Here is a 16,502-nt window from a genome sequence, read left to right as displayed (position 1 = left end):
ATGGTGAGTCGAGCCAACCAATGATCATGACGAAAGCGTTATATAATTAGGTAGGGGAGACTGTTGCTTCCTACATCAGATAGACATGGGTTAGGTCTTAGGGTTATAAGCAAGAGGTAGTATCATCTAATAGGCTATCTTTTAGAGGGTGTCACATAATCGGGTGGGGGAGAATGTCACTTCCCACATTGGATAGACATGGGTTGGGTCTTAGGCTTATAAGGGCAGAATTAATGCACTGCTTCATTTTCCCCTTTTATTGTCTTTTTCTTGTTGCATTGTCTTACCCTCATGAAGACTTAGTGTTATTTGTGATATCTCATATTGTTTGGGAAGGAAAGGTTAAGACTAGTTTAATAACATGTGAACTCCTAAATTGTTAAGACGTGTTTTGGGTTGAGAACTCAAAAACAAAGCCGTAATAATATATTTATTATAATTTAAAAGAATTAATTAGGCTCTATCTGACACATTTTTTAAAATACTATTCCACTTTTCCTGCATAGTTAGAACAGTATAATACACATCTGTTACAATATTCAATTCAAAGACTACCCAAAATAGTAATCCATTAAATATTCCTATTGTGAGTAGTCTCCCTCGTTTACTTTTTCTTACTTTTTCTTACACATTCTGACTCCCTTATTCCTTCTTCTTCTTCTTCTTCTCCTTCTTCACTCATTCACCAGAGCCGTGAATCTCTTTCTCTCTTGCGCTCTCTCTCCTTTTGTCAACAAAGTTTCCTGTACCCATTTTTGGCTCTTCTTCACTCATTCACCAGCCATAAAGCCATCTGACTCTCGCTTGCGCACACACTCTCTCTCTCCTTCTATCAATAGAGATTCTTGCACCCATTTTTGGCTCTTCTTCACTCATTCACCAGACTTGTGAAACCCAGCTGATTCTCTCTTGTGCTCCCTCCCTCCTTCCGTCAATAGAGCTTCCTGCACCCATTTTCAACTCTTCTTCACTCCATCACTCGACCCGTGAAAGCCACCTAATTCTCTCTTGTGCTTTCTCTCTCTCCTTCCGTCAACAGACCTTCCCTTGCCCATTTTCAGCTCAGATCCGGCCGATTTGAGCTCTTTTATCTCACATCTCTCTGATCTTCTCACTTTCGGCTCAGCTCCGGCTCACATTTGTAAGCCCGTAAACTCTGTCTTTGTGTTTTTGTTTAATTAATGTCATTGTGTGTGCTTTGTATCAATAGAGATCCTTGATGATTTTTTTGCTCTTTGTCTCATGATAAATTGCTAGAGGAAAGGTCACGCCTTATTTATGGGCTTTGACTACCAGGTATATAGTTTACCGTTTATTTTGTTCTTGGTAATTTCTTTTCAATAAGCACATAATTGTAGTATTTGAACTTTTCCCCAAGGAAAGGTTGGCTTGGGTGGTTATGTGGGGGCTTGGAGCTAGATTTTTTAATGTGTTTGGTGTTAAGGTGCTTGGCTACTGAGCTGCTTTTTTTTGTGCGATGAATAGCCTGAGTGGGCTATAAATGGGTTATGAAAATGGCATTTTGTGTTGATAGATTATGATGTTGAATTCATATTTATGTTTTGTGATGAATTAATTGTGAAGTTATAAGTTGATGATGGTTGCTTTGGCAATGGCTATGCCCATAGCCTTGGCCATAAATAATCATGATAGTGAAAGAGTTATGGTTGTGAGTTGATGATCCTAAAGAACGGCATGTCCAAAAGAGTGCAAGTTTTTGTCCAATTTTGTTAAATTTTATTTTATCTTTCTTTCAATCTCAATTACTCTTTTACACTGTTTGTTTATTTGTTAACTCTTAATATTGTGATAGGAGTTGCCATGTTATTTTTCGTGCACAAAACAAGAAATAAATCAATAGATTTGCATTATTGCATGAAACCTCAACTGTAGAAAAACACACTTCAAAGAATTTGCAGTTTACATGAAAACTTTGGGTGCAACAGTGAGTAAAAAAAATGTCATCCCTTTTGTATAGAAGAAAAAATAAAAAGAAAACTTTACACCCCACATTCTAGTAACTTACAATTTATTTATTTATTCATTTAAATTGGTTTTTTTGGGATTTTTCTAACTTATGTATTATTCATTTTGTAGATTGACAACTCTAATTTGATCATAATAACTATTTACGATGCTATGAACAAAGGTTCATGTAATATAGCCCATCGTCGTAGGATTGATTATCACTTTCAACAGAGGAAAAGGTTTTGACATTTTTCCACACTTGGAGACACCAAAGACCATGTTGGTCTACTTTGCCAGTAGTATCCCTTGTACTTACCACAACAAGTAGTGTTGGATCAAACGAGGTAATAATTTCTCTCTGATTAGTTTATAATTTTTTAAGTTGCATATGCTTGACTTGATATGTGTGTTGATTGTAACAATGTTTCAATCTTGGTTGTTGTTCTCACCCTACTGCTATTAGATGAGTGAGTCCGTTCAATGGACCCCTAATGTCACCCATGAGTTTTTAGTTTTGTTGGTTGAGTGTACGAAAACATCCCATGGTACTTCAATTAAATCTTCTGATTACAAGATTATTAGTGATAAGGTATTATATATAGTTGGGAAGAAACTTGAAGTCAGACAATTATCTTCTAAGTATTTTGGTTCAGAACTAGTATCACTCTTGGCATGCTCTACTTCAACATGTGGGGTTCGGTTGGGATCATCAGTTGCAAACTCTAATATGTTTTAAATAGATTTGGGAAGAATATTTATAGGTAAAAAACATATTTTTTTTTTTTTCAATTTTTATAACACAGTACCTGGTATGCATTGTTTTAAGGAATATGAATTAATGTATGTCTGTTTTTATTAATAGCAAAACCCAGGGGTGCAACACTTCCTACATAAGGGACTTGTTGATAAAGAGTTAGATGAGGTTATATTTGAAAAGCAAAATGCAACTAGCAGATTTGCTTACACATCTGTGTCTCAACCAGCAGTATCTAACTTGATTTTTCCCGATATTGTCAAGGCGAACATGGATGAAGATGACTTTGAACCTAATCCAGATAGATCAACTAGGGAAAAACTATCTAACATGTCTGGATCTAGCCGATCCGTAAATAGGAAGAGAAGAGACGTTCGGGGAAACCCACTAGTGAGTGTGATTGGTAAATTGGTAGAAGCTATTTCCAATAGGACTATGAGATCTGTGACATCATATCGCAATGCCGATAGTGGGATCGAAGAGAATGCAATTGTTGGGACATATCCATATTCGCTGAAAAATTGTCAGGACATTTTGAAAACTATGCAACTAGATGTAAAGATATTTTTGATGGTTGTGAAGTTCTTAGTTGCCAACCTAGAGTGGCGTGAGATAATGATGAACATGACACCCAAGCAAAGGGAATTTTGGATTTATAATGACTTTTGTTGTGTTTAGATGAGGCTGTTTGTCTTACTTATTGAACCAATGTTTTTTACTTGTTAGTTGAGACTTATTCCTTAGACATTTGAGAGATTTTATTTTTACTAGCTTTATATTAAAGACTTCACTTGCTTTGTTGTAAGAACCGATGAAAAATTGTGGTGTTGTGCAATGTGAAGGAACATGTTTCATATATGTTGGAGATTGTAAAGAGATTTAAAAATTGAATGTTATTCATATTTTGCTAAGTACTACAAAAAATATTAACTAATGAACAAATTGTTACAAATGGATAGGTATGGATGGTGTCATCTAGCCTTACAAACCGTAATCAAGATAATGAAAGTGAAGAAGTAGAATTATATGTAGATGTTGTAGTCACATTGTGTGGGGCCATTGCGTATGAAACGGAGTTTAGCATGCAAGGACGTCAACCTAGACATACATTTGCACTAAATTGTCATGATTATATGGTGGAACTACTAAATGGTCATCTTGCAAGAATGTACAATAAGTTTCGCATGGGCAAACGATGTTTCCAGACCTTATGTTATATATTGGCACAAGAAGGCGAATTACGAGTAATAAGCACATGAGTATTGAAGAGCAAGTTATGATATTTTATACAACAGTAGAGAAAAACAAGACACATAGTACTTACATGGAGGATTACCAACATTCTAGTGAGACAATCTCTAGATATGTCTATGCAGTTTGTGATGTACTATTAGAGTTGAAGTCAGAGTTTATCAAGTCGTCTGACTCTAATGATGTTCCATTGGAGATATCGACCAACCAAAACTATTACCCTTTCTTTAAGGTACTTCTTTATTATTTTTAATTAGTTAGTAGTTAAGTTTATCGTTTTATAAATGTTGTTAGTCTTCCCATATTATTAAAATTCAATTTTGTTGACAGGATTGTATTGGAGCGATTGTACACATGTACATGCTTGGGCACCAATTGAGGTAGTTGAAATGTACTAGAATCTTAAAGGAACATTGTCGTAGAATGTGATGGTTGTATGTGACTTCAAGATGTTCACTTATGTCGTCACTGGTCGGGAAGGATCTGCCCATGACTCAAGAATTTTAAATTTAGTTCTAGACAATCCTGATTCTGGTTTCCCGCATCCTCCTTCAGGTATAGCTAACTTCTTTATGTATTTTAGCTAAATTGTAAACATTTTTTTATACATCTGCAAATAACATTCAATATTTTATTATAGGAAAATATTACTTAGTAGATGCGGGTTATGCGAACAGAGGTGAGTTCCTTGGCCCACATAGACGAGTTCCCTACTATGTTCTCGATGTGTGTCGTAACCTTTCTAGACCCCTTCAGTTGTTTAATTACAGACATGCATCGCTTTGGAATGTTGTGGAGAGAACCTTTAGTGTTTTTAAAAAAAGGTTTCGTATTCTTGATGGCATGAACAATTACTCGTTGGAGACGCAAGGTAAAATTGCTATGGTATGTTGTGTAATTCACAATTTTATCAGAAGGTTCAATATGCAGACCCTATTTTAGAAAAGTTTAATGCCCATAGAGTTTATGAGGAAGGATATTTTGATTTAGAAAACGGGGCAGAAACTGAAAGGAATGGGGCAGGTTCGAATCAACCGCATCAACGTAATACAGACAACATGGGAACTCTAAGGAATAAATAACTAATGCTATGTGGGCACAACATGAATCCATGTTGTAATTGTTAGTTGAATATAAGTGTACGAAGGATTCTAAGGGATGATTATTAGTAGCTTCGTATTATTAATATAGATATGTATTAATGCCATGTTTTTAAATGATGTATTAGTAGTTTAGACCTATTTGTTTAATTATTTTTGCACTATCCTATCCATATCCTACTCAAAATACACATTTGTTTTCCTATTCTAAAAATCATATTTTATTTTATTCAATTATTTTTAAACCCTTAGGTTTGCTAATTTAACTAAACACTAAAAAAAAAAAAAAAAAAAAAGGGTTTAGGAATTGACAAAAACACTCCCACCTATCCACCCACCCACATTTGCTAGATTTCGGCCACCACCATTGGAAAGTGGCCAGAATCTGGTATAATGGTATACTATCGGCTGGATTTGACCGATAGTATGTCGATCTAGTATTTTTCAGTCAGATTCATTGTGGATCTGACAAAAAAAGGTCAAATTTATGGTCAAAGATCTGACCGTTGACAGCCAGATCTTACAGTCAGATCTTTGGCCGTAGTTAGTCATTAACAATGACTAACATATGGCCGTCGTTGACCATCAATGATGACTAAGATATGGTCGTCGTTGACCATCAACGATGGACATATATTTGGTTGTTATTAACAACCAAATGTGGTCAAATCTGGTTGTAAATCTGGCCTTTTCTAGCAAGATCCACAGTGGATCTGGCCGAAAAAGGTCAATTGGTGCACGACCAGCCAAATCCAGCCGATCATGCTCTGATACAGTGACCCCGACCATCCTCTAACGGTGGTGGTGGTGATAATTCGAGGATTATACTGTTTTATTTAGGCTTTTTGGCCGGATTTTGGATACTTCTTATTTTGTTTGTGCTTGAATTGTAACTTAATTTCACATATTTTATGTTTCAGGCCAAAACGTGCACTTTGAGCAAATAATGAGCGGAATCGAGTTTTTGGACCCAGAAGCAAGCAAATCTCAAAATTCGGGGAAGTTCTGAAGCAGATTTGAAACACTATGAAGCTTGTTCCCATTGGAGAGCATCGAAGATTGAAGATTCAAGTAAGGAAGCAAGCGGAGGGCAATTCTGTAAATTCAGAATTGTTCAGGAAGGTTCGTCGCGACGAAGTTCTTTCTTCGCCGCGGTGATAGACGCTCGACATAAGATTTCGACTTAACTTGACAAAGTCTGCGTTTTTCAGTTTTATTCAAAACGCACAGTTTTAATTTAGGAAAGTTTTTAGGTTTTTGGACCAACTATATAAGAAAAACTTAGCCATTTTTAGAAGGGTTCATCACTTTTAGAGTAAGTTTAACATTTTGGGAAAGCAGGAGAGAAGATTAAGATTGAACCTTGTGGATTCGTCAAAGAGGGAAGATCTTTGTTCTCTTTTCTTAGTTTGAATATGTTGAATACATTGCTCACTGTTTTTACTTCGATTTGTGTTAATTTCAGTATGAACTAACTCATCTTGGGTTAGAGTTTTGATGTAATTTGGGATTTCTTTGTTTAATCAATGAATTAGTGTTGTTTCTACATTCTATTGCATGGATTTTGTGATTTCTCTTATTTTTCTTGAAAGTATTTGTTGAACATGATGAGATTGAGAAATGAATCATGTATGAGCTTCTTAGGGAAATCACCATTGTTATATTGAACACTAGAGATAGGTTTGAGAATCAATGAAATCAATCTAGGATTCCATTAGCTTAATGAACTTGGATCTATTAATTTTCAAATTGTTGGGTGTGGAAGCTTAATAGGGAAAAGTAGGAATTCATAGCCTGAGAAGGTATGTTTTACACATTAGGGAGTTCGATTTACAATCCGTGTATGTGAGTGTAGAAGTAGCATAATTCGTAGATTAATTCATAGAATCCTAATGAAGTCAAAACCCCAACCGTTTGCCTTACTTGATATTACTCTTGTTTTAATCTTGCTTTCATTAATTAGCTTTTTAAATACTTAGTAAATTTTGTTTCCATCTTAGTTTAAACTTCTCCCGTAAATCCAAACACCTTTTGGTTTCTCTAACTTGAGAACAATTAGGAAAATTCAGTGCTTAATAACCAATCCTTGTGGGAACGATACTTTACTTATCACTTTATTACTTTTTGCGACTAATGCAATTGCTATACATTGCATGTTGTAGTTACAACGCATTGCTGGCATTTAATGCGTGGGTGGGGGTATTTTTGTTAATTTTCAATGTTTTATTACATGAGTGTTTAGCTAAATTAACAAACCTAGGAGGTGTTTTTGTTAATTTTTAAATCCTACCTCGTAATAACCACTAAATTCTAACTTTTTCTAAAATCCTATACAAAATAATAAAACAAACACACCCTAAAACAAATTATTATGGAGAAATTTTTTTTTTTTAATTTAGTGATAAGAAAATTACCAAACAACTAATTAATATTATTTAAATGTAAATTGAAAAGTTTTAGAATCAAATAATTTTTTTTTTTTTAAAATTGCACCAAAATATTCTATCTTAAAATCTTCTTTGAAAAAATATACCAAACAATTATTCACCAATTTATTTAACTCTAATATAATATTCAAATAATGTACCAAACTTATTTTCAAATTCAAATCCTATTCTATCAAATACAACTCAACTCAACTCAACTTTTTCCAAAATGCTTAGGGATGAGTGGTTTCGGGTATCCTGCATTTTTCAGGGGAACTGGAATTGGAATCGGAACCAGAACTGGAATTGCACAGTGCAGGTTCCCAAAAAAGGAACTAGAACCGGAACCGAAATTCAAGGAACCAGAACCTGAAATGCAGGTTCCGATTCCTTACTCGGGTAACCTGTAAAGAATTAATTACCCCCTATTAGTTTAAAAAATGACAAAAATACCTTAAAAGTTTATAAATATAGCCCCAACAAGTCAAGAAAACCTACATTTAGTAGTTTTTAGCTTTTGATTACTCATTCATTTGTGTCCAATATGACTCATAAATCCTCTAATCTCTAGGCAACACTTGAATTCAATCAATTCATCACAATTCACATAAAATTTCTCAATCAAAACCAAAACACAAACAGGTTCCAAGTAGGGTACCTGCTTTAGGTTCTTTTCCTAGGTTTCGGAACCTATCGAAACCAGAATCGGAACCGCACAGTGTCGGTTCCAATAAAATGGAATCGAAACCTTCCCGTATAGTGTCGATTCCGATTCTGGTCTACCCGTAGGTTCTGGTTCTACCCGCTACCCTTGCTAAACCCTAAAAAGACTATTCTAAAAAGTGTTTAAATAGTATGCTCAACGAACCTTTAGGTTTTCTTAATTAAATTATATTAATAGCGTGTAAGATTTTAATAATGAGGTTTAGCTCTACGGTCATGTGCGCCATGTGATAATTGTTGATACAAAAATCTACACCAACCAGAGTGATCTGATTGACCTTGGCGAGATTGAAAACGATATGTGCGTGATTACGGGTAATTAGCGATGAAAAATAATGAATGTAATAATGTAAATAACAAAGAGATTTTTAAAGTGGTTCAGTGAGATAAACTCTTGAGCCTACGTCCACTGTGTTTGTATTTGCTGTGAGAGCTTACTATTAGAGTTATATGAAAATTTTGTAACCCCTTTTCCATCGTTGTAGGGGGTTTATATACAATATTTGTAGATAAGAAAGAGCAAAAATAAAGGGATTACAATTGATTCGAAATGCAATTCCGATATTCTTGTGATTGGGCACTGTGATTGCGTAGAGATTGCTGTTAATCTAGTCTTCCTCGAAATATCTGGGATCTGAAGTTAGCTAGGAATTGATTGAGTGATCATTTGGGTTGTTCGCGACTAGCTTGTGCTGGGTCGAGCTAAATGTCGACGAGCTTATGCTGGGTCGAACAACTGGTGAAGTTGAGCTGATACTAGGTCGAGCTATATCCTCATTATATCCTAAGCTTGGTGGGAAAATTACACACAACATTTGCCCCCTAGTGTTCGAAGCTCGTTTTGAGCTTCGAAGACTATTGCCCAATTTGATGCCAAGCTTGGAATGATAACTGGATATGGGTTTGGTTGAGCTCATAGGGTTGAGCTCATGTCCGATCAACATGCTTCACACTTGTTTACTTCCAATGATACCTGCCAAACTCAAAATATCAAAAGTTAGGGCAAACATGTAATTTCAATGCAGTCATGTCACATTAAATGCGACAACCTTTGTCAGTCACATTTCGTCGTGCATGGGAGACTACAGTTGTCCACGTGCGAAGTTGAGGCAATGTACGATGACGGTTATCAATGTAACAGTTTGACTACTCGTTGCCTTTAGCAGATGGTCGACACATGGCCATGTCCAAAGGTAGAGATTGCTCGACGAATGAAGGGTTGAGATTCACTGTAACTTGACAACTATGATTAAACTCCTCTTTTTCGTCACCCATGCAAGCTACTATAAAAGGTGGTGAAATCGTTAGAATCCTCATTCAATCCGTGAAAGTTTTCTGGCATTCTTGTACATTCCGCTACTGTTTTATTGTTATCAAGCCGTTCTTTCTGGTGATCCTCTACGCTTCTCTCACTCTAGTAAGGTTCCTTTCCCTTTCTTTGTTCGTTTTTCTGGTTTTTGCGTCAAAAGGTGGTCACTGTAGTACCCACATTGAGCGTTTTAGGGTTTTAGTAGGGTTTTGGGGTGCGTCTCCAACAGTTTTAGCTTTAAGGAGGGCTTAACGTTGTGGCTGCCGGGACCCTGAGTAGGTTGTGTGCTTTCATAGTATGGCACGAGCTATCTTGGGTGCTTGATCTGGAAGCAAGTGTGAATTGGTTGCCGAATCTTTCGAGCTTTGACACATGTTTGCTTCTTTTTTAGGTACCTAGAAATGAGCAGTTACCATGTCTTCTTCCAGTAGTCACACAATCAATCGCATGTTTGATTTGCCTGCGGGCTCGGCTATCCTCGGGGAATCAACCCTTGAGGTCTCTAAAGAGATTGTCGTGCAAAGCTCAGACCCCGATGCGACAGGCTCTTCTGATGGCGCTTTGATACAGTTGGGTCAACCCACACGATCTCCAGTTCATAGGCAATGAAGAGAACCACAATCCTCCATTAAAGTCAGGGATCTGGAGCGCATAAGAGTGGTCTATGCGCTGCAACTTAGTTTGATAATTCCAGGGGCATATTCTCTAAAGAACCCCCTACCCGGATGGGTGGCAACCTCTGAGACCTTCTGAGATGCGGGGTATCCATTTCCCCTCATCGTTTTATTGATAACATGCTGAAGCGATTCGACATCATTCCTCTCCAGCTATCTGCAAATTCATATGTCATTCTCATCGGTCTGTACATCGCGTACATGACTGTAGAATTGGGCGAGCTATCTGTCAAAGAGCTTGTCCATCTGTATAGGCTTAAAAAAGGGCAAGACCAGACATACTACCTTTCTAAGGTAAGAAAGGTACGTTTCAATGGGCTGGTCGACGTCCCGAAGAAGGTCTTGCACTAGGACTCTCACTTTTTCTTCTACGAAGCCCAGGAGACCGACGCTTTCGCTTCAAATGTGAGTAAGACTTTGATTCCCTACATGTGCAAGGGTCGCTTTCGAGCTTTGTATCTGAGCTAACTGAGTTGTTTTTGTTTTGCAGTTAACATTGACCAGAATTATCTTCCTTCTAGGAGCTTACGGAGGCTATAGAATTTCAACGACCTTCCTGATGATCAGCGTAATGTCAACAGGCTTTTCATGCTTCCTCACCTGAAAGTGTATGGCTTTTGTCAGGATGAGGCCAGATTCCTTACAATTTTGGAAAAAGGTTTAAGTTACAAATTGCTCGCGTTTATTTTCCCGCGTAAGTAGGTTGTTCATTGTTTGCTTCCTTTCTTGCAAAGATGTGGGCCAAGAAACCGAAAGGCCTTAAAAAGAAAGTGGCAGCCGCCAAGACAACATTGGCTGCTTTGGCGATGAAGCAGCGTACTGACATTGCTGGCACGAGATGCACCGGTGGCGAGCTTGGGGGAGGCCTAAGCACAAAAAGCCCGTGACTGCCCGAAAGGAAGTTGGTAGGAAGAGTCCCTCCGAGCTCCAAAAAGGGTCGGTAAAGAAAATACCCAAGCTAACCGGGAGTTCAAAAAGAAAAAAGCATCTGAGCATCATGATGGCTTAAGTAAAAGGAAAATGATCGAGCCTTTGGAGGGCTTGGGCAAACAAAAAGTGGTCAAGCAGCAAGTTGGCTTAGACAAGGAGGTCATCGTGTAGGCTGGCGGCCAAAAGAAGACAACTGACAAAGAATTGGCCAAGAAGAAGTCCACTTTTGTGGGTGAGGTAGGTGCTACTGGGGGAACCAAATCTAGCTTGTCCCAATCGAAGAGTAAGAAAATAGACGGAGCGGCCCAAGCTGCGGTCGATACACTAATCGATCAACTCCTTGACCATATCGACGTTGGGGCCACAGTGGCCAGGGATTGCATCACCTTGCGAACATTCGCAACTGTCAAGGACTCGTCCCCCGCTCTGATGTTGGCTTTAACATGTAGCTATGCGACGAAGGTACCGGTACTTCGCCCCTCTTTTATTTGCATGCTATCTTCACCATTTGCTGACTTTTCATCTTACCTTTTTAGGTCACCAAGGCAAGCAGACTTCTATACGAGGAGTGCAATGCCACCTCGGAGGGCACTCATAAGGGTGGATGCTGGTGGAGACAGTGAAGGAAGATGCTCTGGCCAAGGTCGAGGTTGCAGAGACAGAGAAAGAAGCTAAGCAGGTCGAGCTTGAACAACTCAAGGAGGAAGTGGCGACCTTTGGGGTCAAGGAAAGGGAGTTCCTTGACAAGCTTAACATGAGCGAGGCTGCGCAAGCTAAAGTTGTAGTTGAGGAAACAGAGGCTGAGAAGAACTTGGTGCAGCAGCGTGGTGCCAATAACAAGTTAAATTCTGAGCTTTCCTCGGCCCGAAAGGCTGCCTTGGACTAGGAAGCCAAATTTAAGCAGTCGTTGATCGACTTTTCCCAGGAGGAGAAAGGTCGACGAAAGGCTGAAGCCGATGCCAGGCAACTTAGGCTTCAAATTGAAGAGTTGAACAAGGCCATCATTACTTGGTCTTGGCAGATGTTGATCTTCATTGTGCAGAAGCTATGGGAGGCTCATCCCTCGATCGGCTTTTCTTTCCTTAAGTGAGCTTATCAAAGGGAAGTTGAAAGGATAAAGGTCGAAGCCCAGGGAATGGCCTATGTGTACTCGGATGACTCCAAGGATTATGGCGAGGGCCAAGAAGAGGTCGAGGAAGGCGAAGAGGAGATCAGGTTCAAGTTAGAAGTTAAGGATCCAGTTCTCCTGACCATACTTCCCCCAAGTAAGGCTCCCAACCTTGGAGACATTGCTGTCGTCCCTCCTAACGAAGAATTGTCTCTTCCCTCTAATGGCGAGCTTCTTGGATCAGTCGAGGATGACCCCCCTGCTCCTTCAGCTGCCTAAAAGATTGTTTACTTTTTTTTTTGTGTTTTGTCGTTATTATTTTTTTATTTTATTTTTTATTTTTAAGAATGTAACAGAACTTTATCAATGAAAGAATTTTTCAACCTATCATTGTCAAGAAAAGATTGGTATATTTCTGCGGAGTTATTTCATTTGTCCTAGTTGGACTTGTAATAGGAGATCTGAATTTGCTCTAAGTTAGGCGTAGCTCACTTCTTGAATAGCTTTTTTGGATATGTGTGAGGAAATCTTTTGTGACTAGCAACTTTGATATCAGATTAGCTATCCGTATTGAATTTTGGTCACTGGCTTAAGGCCGATTTTCTTCGACGTGTTTTTCTTGAATTTTATCAAGTTTAACTTCGTCGACTTAGGACATTTCATCCTTAAAAATTTGGATTTTGGCGTGGCTTTTGAGATAAGCTATCTTTTCTGGACTCTCGACTCTGAGTTTTCTTTTTGGAATACCATCGCATAGGTCGCGATTTACAGGTCGATGAATAGTTGCTTATGAACTAAAGACATTAATTACAAGCAAAGAAAAATCATAAATAATACCTCTTTTATTAATCAAGTGTTGTGGCCGTGAGTGGCCTTACAACAAATTAAAAAGAGAATGATAAGTGAAACCCAAACTGCTTATTAGTAATACCTTCGCAAGTGCTCGGCGTTCCAAGCTCGCAGAATTGCTTCGCCATTGAGGCGTTCCAGGTGGAATGACCTTGGTGTGAACTTTTAAGAGATCTTGAAAAGACCTTCCCATTTAGGTCTAAGTGCCCCCAAGTTCGGGTTTTGGGTACCCTGGATGACCCTTTTAAGGACCAAATCACCCACTTCAAAGTCTATGTCTTTAACTTTGGTATTGAAGTACCATTTGGCTCACTGCTGATATGAGGTGAGCCTTAGCTGGGACTTGGCGGGCTTGATTTATCTTCAGAATTGTAGAAGAATTCGAATATAAAATCTGCCAAGGCTTGACCTTTGATTGTTTTCCTTGGAACGTACTTGATATAATGCTGTCTCATCTACATTGTCCATTGGATCAATCTACTCGATGTCTCGGGCTTCTGCATTATTTTCTTTAGTGGGAAAGTTGTTAGCATGTGGATGGAGTGTGCCTGGAAATAGGGTCGCAGCTTCCTAGCAATGATGACAAGGGTGAAGGCGAGCAACTCCATCTCTAGGTACCTCGTTTTTGTGTCGAGCAGTCTCTTGCTCACATAGTATACCAGCTATTGTACTCCTCCCTCTTCGCGTACCAACATTGCGTTGACATTGAACTTTGATACCAACAAATACAGTAGCAACGACTCACCCCGGATGGGCTTTGACAGCAGGGGAGGCTGTTCTAGATATTTCAGCTCCTAGAAGGCTCTTTCACACTCCTCTGTCCATTTGAAACCTTTCTTCCCCTTCAAGGTCTCAAAGAACGGCAAACATTTGTCTGTGGCTCGGGGAACGAATCTGCTGAGTATGGCTACATGCCTTGTCAAGCTCTGCACCTGTCTTATGCTAGTCGAGCAGAGCCTAAATCTTCTCTGGGTTGGCTTCTACACCTCATTGGTTTACGAGGAAGCCCAAAAATTTACTCGAGCTTACCCCGAAAGCACATTTTAAATGATTGAGCTTCATTCGGTACCTTTTGAGGATGTCAAACATTTTCCCCAAGTGCTCAACGTGGCTTTCAGTGACCTTTGATTTGACGAGCATGTCGTCGATGTATATCGCCATGGTGTGGCCAATTTAGTTGGCGAACATCTTGTTCACCAATGAAGTTAATTTTCAGGAGTTTGTCAACTTCATCCTTGAGCGCTTGTGAGTGCTCTGCATCTATAGCCCTTCTTTTTTGCCTTATGGGCCAAGCTTGAGTGTCGAGGTTCACTGTAACAGCTGCTTTCTACTCATATACTCAGAAAATGCATATAATAAAATACATGTATTATAACGTAAATAGAGGGGCCCAAAATTTTCTTTTATTAAATATACATATACTTTACACAAATATAAAGTATTATATATACAAAAGCTCTCAAAAACAGGGTGGACAGTGTAACTATTTCTCTTCGCTTGCCGACACCCATCCGACTGCATCCTTACCTAGAACCTGCAACCACAAAGGAAAATGACGGGGTGAGCACAAAAAGGCTCAGTAAGTAAATCCTCTACTAATCTATCCCCGTAACTCTTTCTCTTAATTCTTTTCCTTATAATACTCTCTCGTTCTCTCTGTTTCTCTTCCACATAGCTCTTTTTCTATCAACTGTTTCTTAAATGTCACGGCCCCATCTTACTGGAGGCACGGTTGGAACTCGCTCCACTCTTCGTGACTTATACCTTTCTCTATCAGTTCTTTCTCATTTGAATGTCACGGCCTCATCTCACCGGAGGCACGGTCGGGAACTCAAGCCCGCTCTGCGTGACTTTTACCCACTCATATGTCACGGCCTCGTCTTACCGGAGGCATGGCCGGAAGATCACAAAGCTCCCACTACTCGTGACCTTTTCTCATTTTTGTTTTCTTTCTATTTCTGTTTCTGTTTCTGTTTCTCATACTCTTCTTTATAAGTTCTCTGATGTATGTCACAGCCTCTTCTGACCGGAGGCACAGCTGGATGGCATTCACACAACACCATCTCACTCTTCATAACTGTCGGGTGGAGTTCACACAGCACCAACCTGCTCTTAGTGACTACCGAGTGGGGATCACAAAGCATCTACCCGGTTTTCATAACTATCGGGTGGAGACCACAAAGCACCTACCTGTTTCTCATGACTTTTGGGTGATGATCACAAAGCATCAACCCTTTTCTAATAACTATCGGGTGACGATCACAAAGCATCAACCCGTTTCTAATGACTATCGGGTGTGATGATCACAAAGCATCAACCCATTTCTAATGACTATCGGGTGACGATCACAAAGTGATGGGAATGCAAAATGTCATATTTACCCCCCTTAATGTTTAGTCTTTTATACGTATTTGTTGCCTAAATGTACTCATTATTATTCTATTTTGATTTAGGATGCAAATGGAGGCGTTAATTGCAAAACGGAACTAATTAAGGGAATTCGGACAGTTTCAACGTTGTTTCGTAATCTGGGCATAACTATCTCATCTGAGCTCCGATTGAGATGATTCAAAATGCTGTGGAACGCTAAGAAAGATATCTACAACTTTCATGTTTTGAGATTTGAGATATACTTGCTTCATCAAGGTTGTAATCGGGCTTGAAGTGGACGCATCTGCACTGCCGATGTTCTGGAACATTCCGCCTTGTAATGCAAGTCCAAGAGGCAGTTTATCATTGGAAGATTTGAAGACATGTGACACACAAGTTACAGCTGGACACACCACTTTCTTATTTTTATTTTAGGACTTTATTGTATTTTCAATTAATTAGAATTAGATTAGGATTAATGTTATTTTAGGATATTAAAATATCTTTTAGGAGATTGAGTGGGATTAAAAGACTGGAACTGGATATTTTGTGGGGGAGATCAGATTAGGTTTGGAGGGACACGCCTCTCTCTTCTCTTCTCTGGAATTTTTCTTTCTCTTTTGAGTTTTTGATTATGGCCATGAGCGGCTAGAACTTTTGTAACTTGGTCGTCGGAAATGGAGACCTCGGAATCAACCAACTGTGAGATCTAATCTATTTTATTTTAATGTTCAATTTTCGTGTTTGAGTATTGAATGTTATTCTATGCATATCTTCATGATTGATGCAATTAATTACTAGGAGGCCTACTAGTGTATTATTTGTTGCAATCTACTGCTAAGTTAGATATCAAATCCGTAATTGTTTGATCCCTCTAACTTGTGAAGCAATTAGGATTAACAAATTCGCTGCGTCAGGAATTAGTAATCTTAAGAAGAACATTCAACTGAATTAAATACAACCGCTTGTGTTTGTGTTGTTTAGCTTCATCGATTTCTCTAATTCTTAAGGCTGCCATTAGATTAAATCTTGAGCGCTTG

The 16,502-nt window shown here is 38.7% G+C and overlaps 1 long non-coding RNA gene across 3 annotated transcripts; it reads left to right on the top strand.

Annotated features, from left to right (window-relative positions):
- Window positions 1-1,243: 1,243 nt before the first annotated feature.
- Window positions 1,244-6,047, top strand: LOC116106774. Of its 3 annotated transcripts, none has more exons than XR_004124355.1 (6): window positions 1,244-1,296; window positions 2,098-2,312; window positions 3,682-4,205; window positions 4,304-4,528; window positions 4,614-4,844; window positions 5,994-6,047. It is a non-coding gene; the product is annotated as an uncharacterized LOC116106774 (long non-coding RNA). The 3 variants fall into 3 exon arrangements; XR_004124354.1 differs by having other exon boundaries at window positions 4,614-4,858; window positions 5,994-6,028; XR_004124353.1 differs by lacking the exon at window positions 5,994-6,047 and having other exon boundaries at window positions 4,614-5,182.
- The last annotated feature ends 10,455 nt before the right edge of the window (window positions 6,048-16,502 follow it).

The sequence above is a fragment of the Pistacia vera genome, unplaced genomic scaffold (assembly GCF_008641045.1).
Source record: "Pistacia vera cultivar Batoury unplaced genomic scaffold, PisVer_v2 Contig521, whole genome shotgun sequence".
NCBI classification, from domain to species: Eukaryota; Viridiplantae; Streptophyta; class Magnoliopsida; order Sapindales; family Anacardiaceae; genus Pistacia; species Pistacia vera.
Note: the sequence above shows the minus strand (reverse complement) of the source record. Positions and strands in the feature narration are given on the sequence as shown.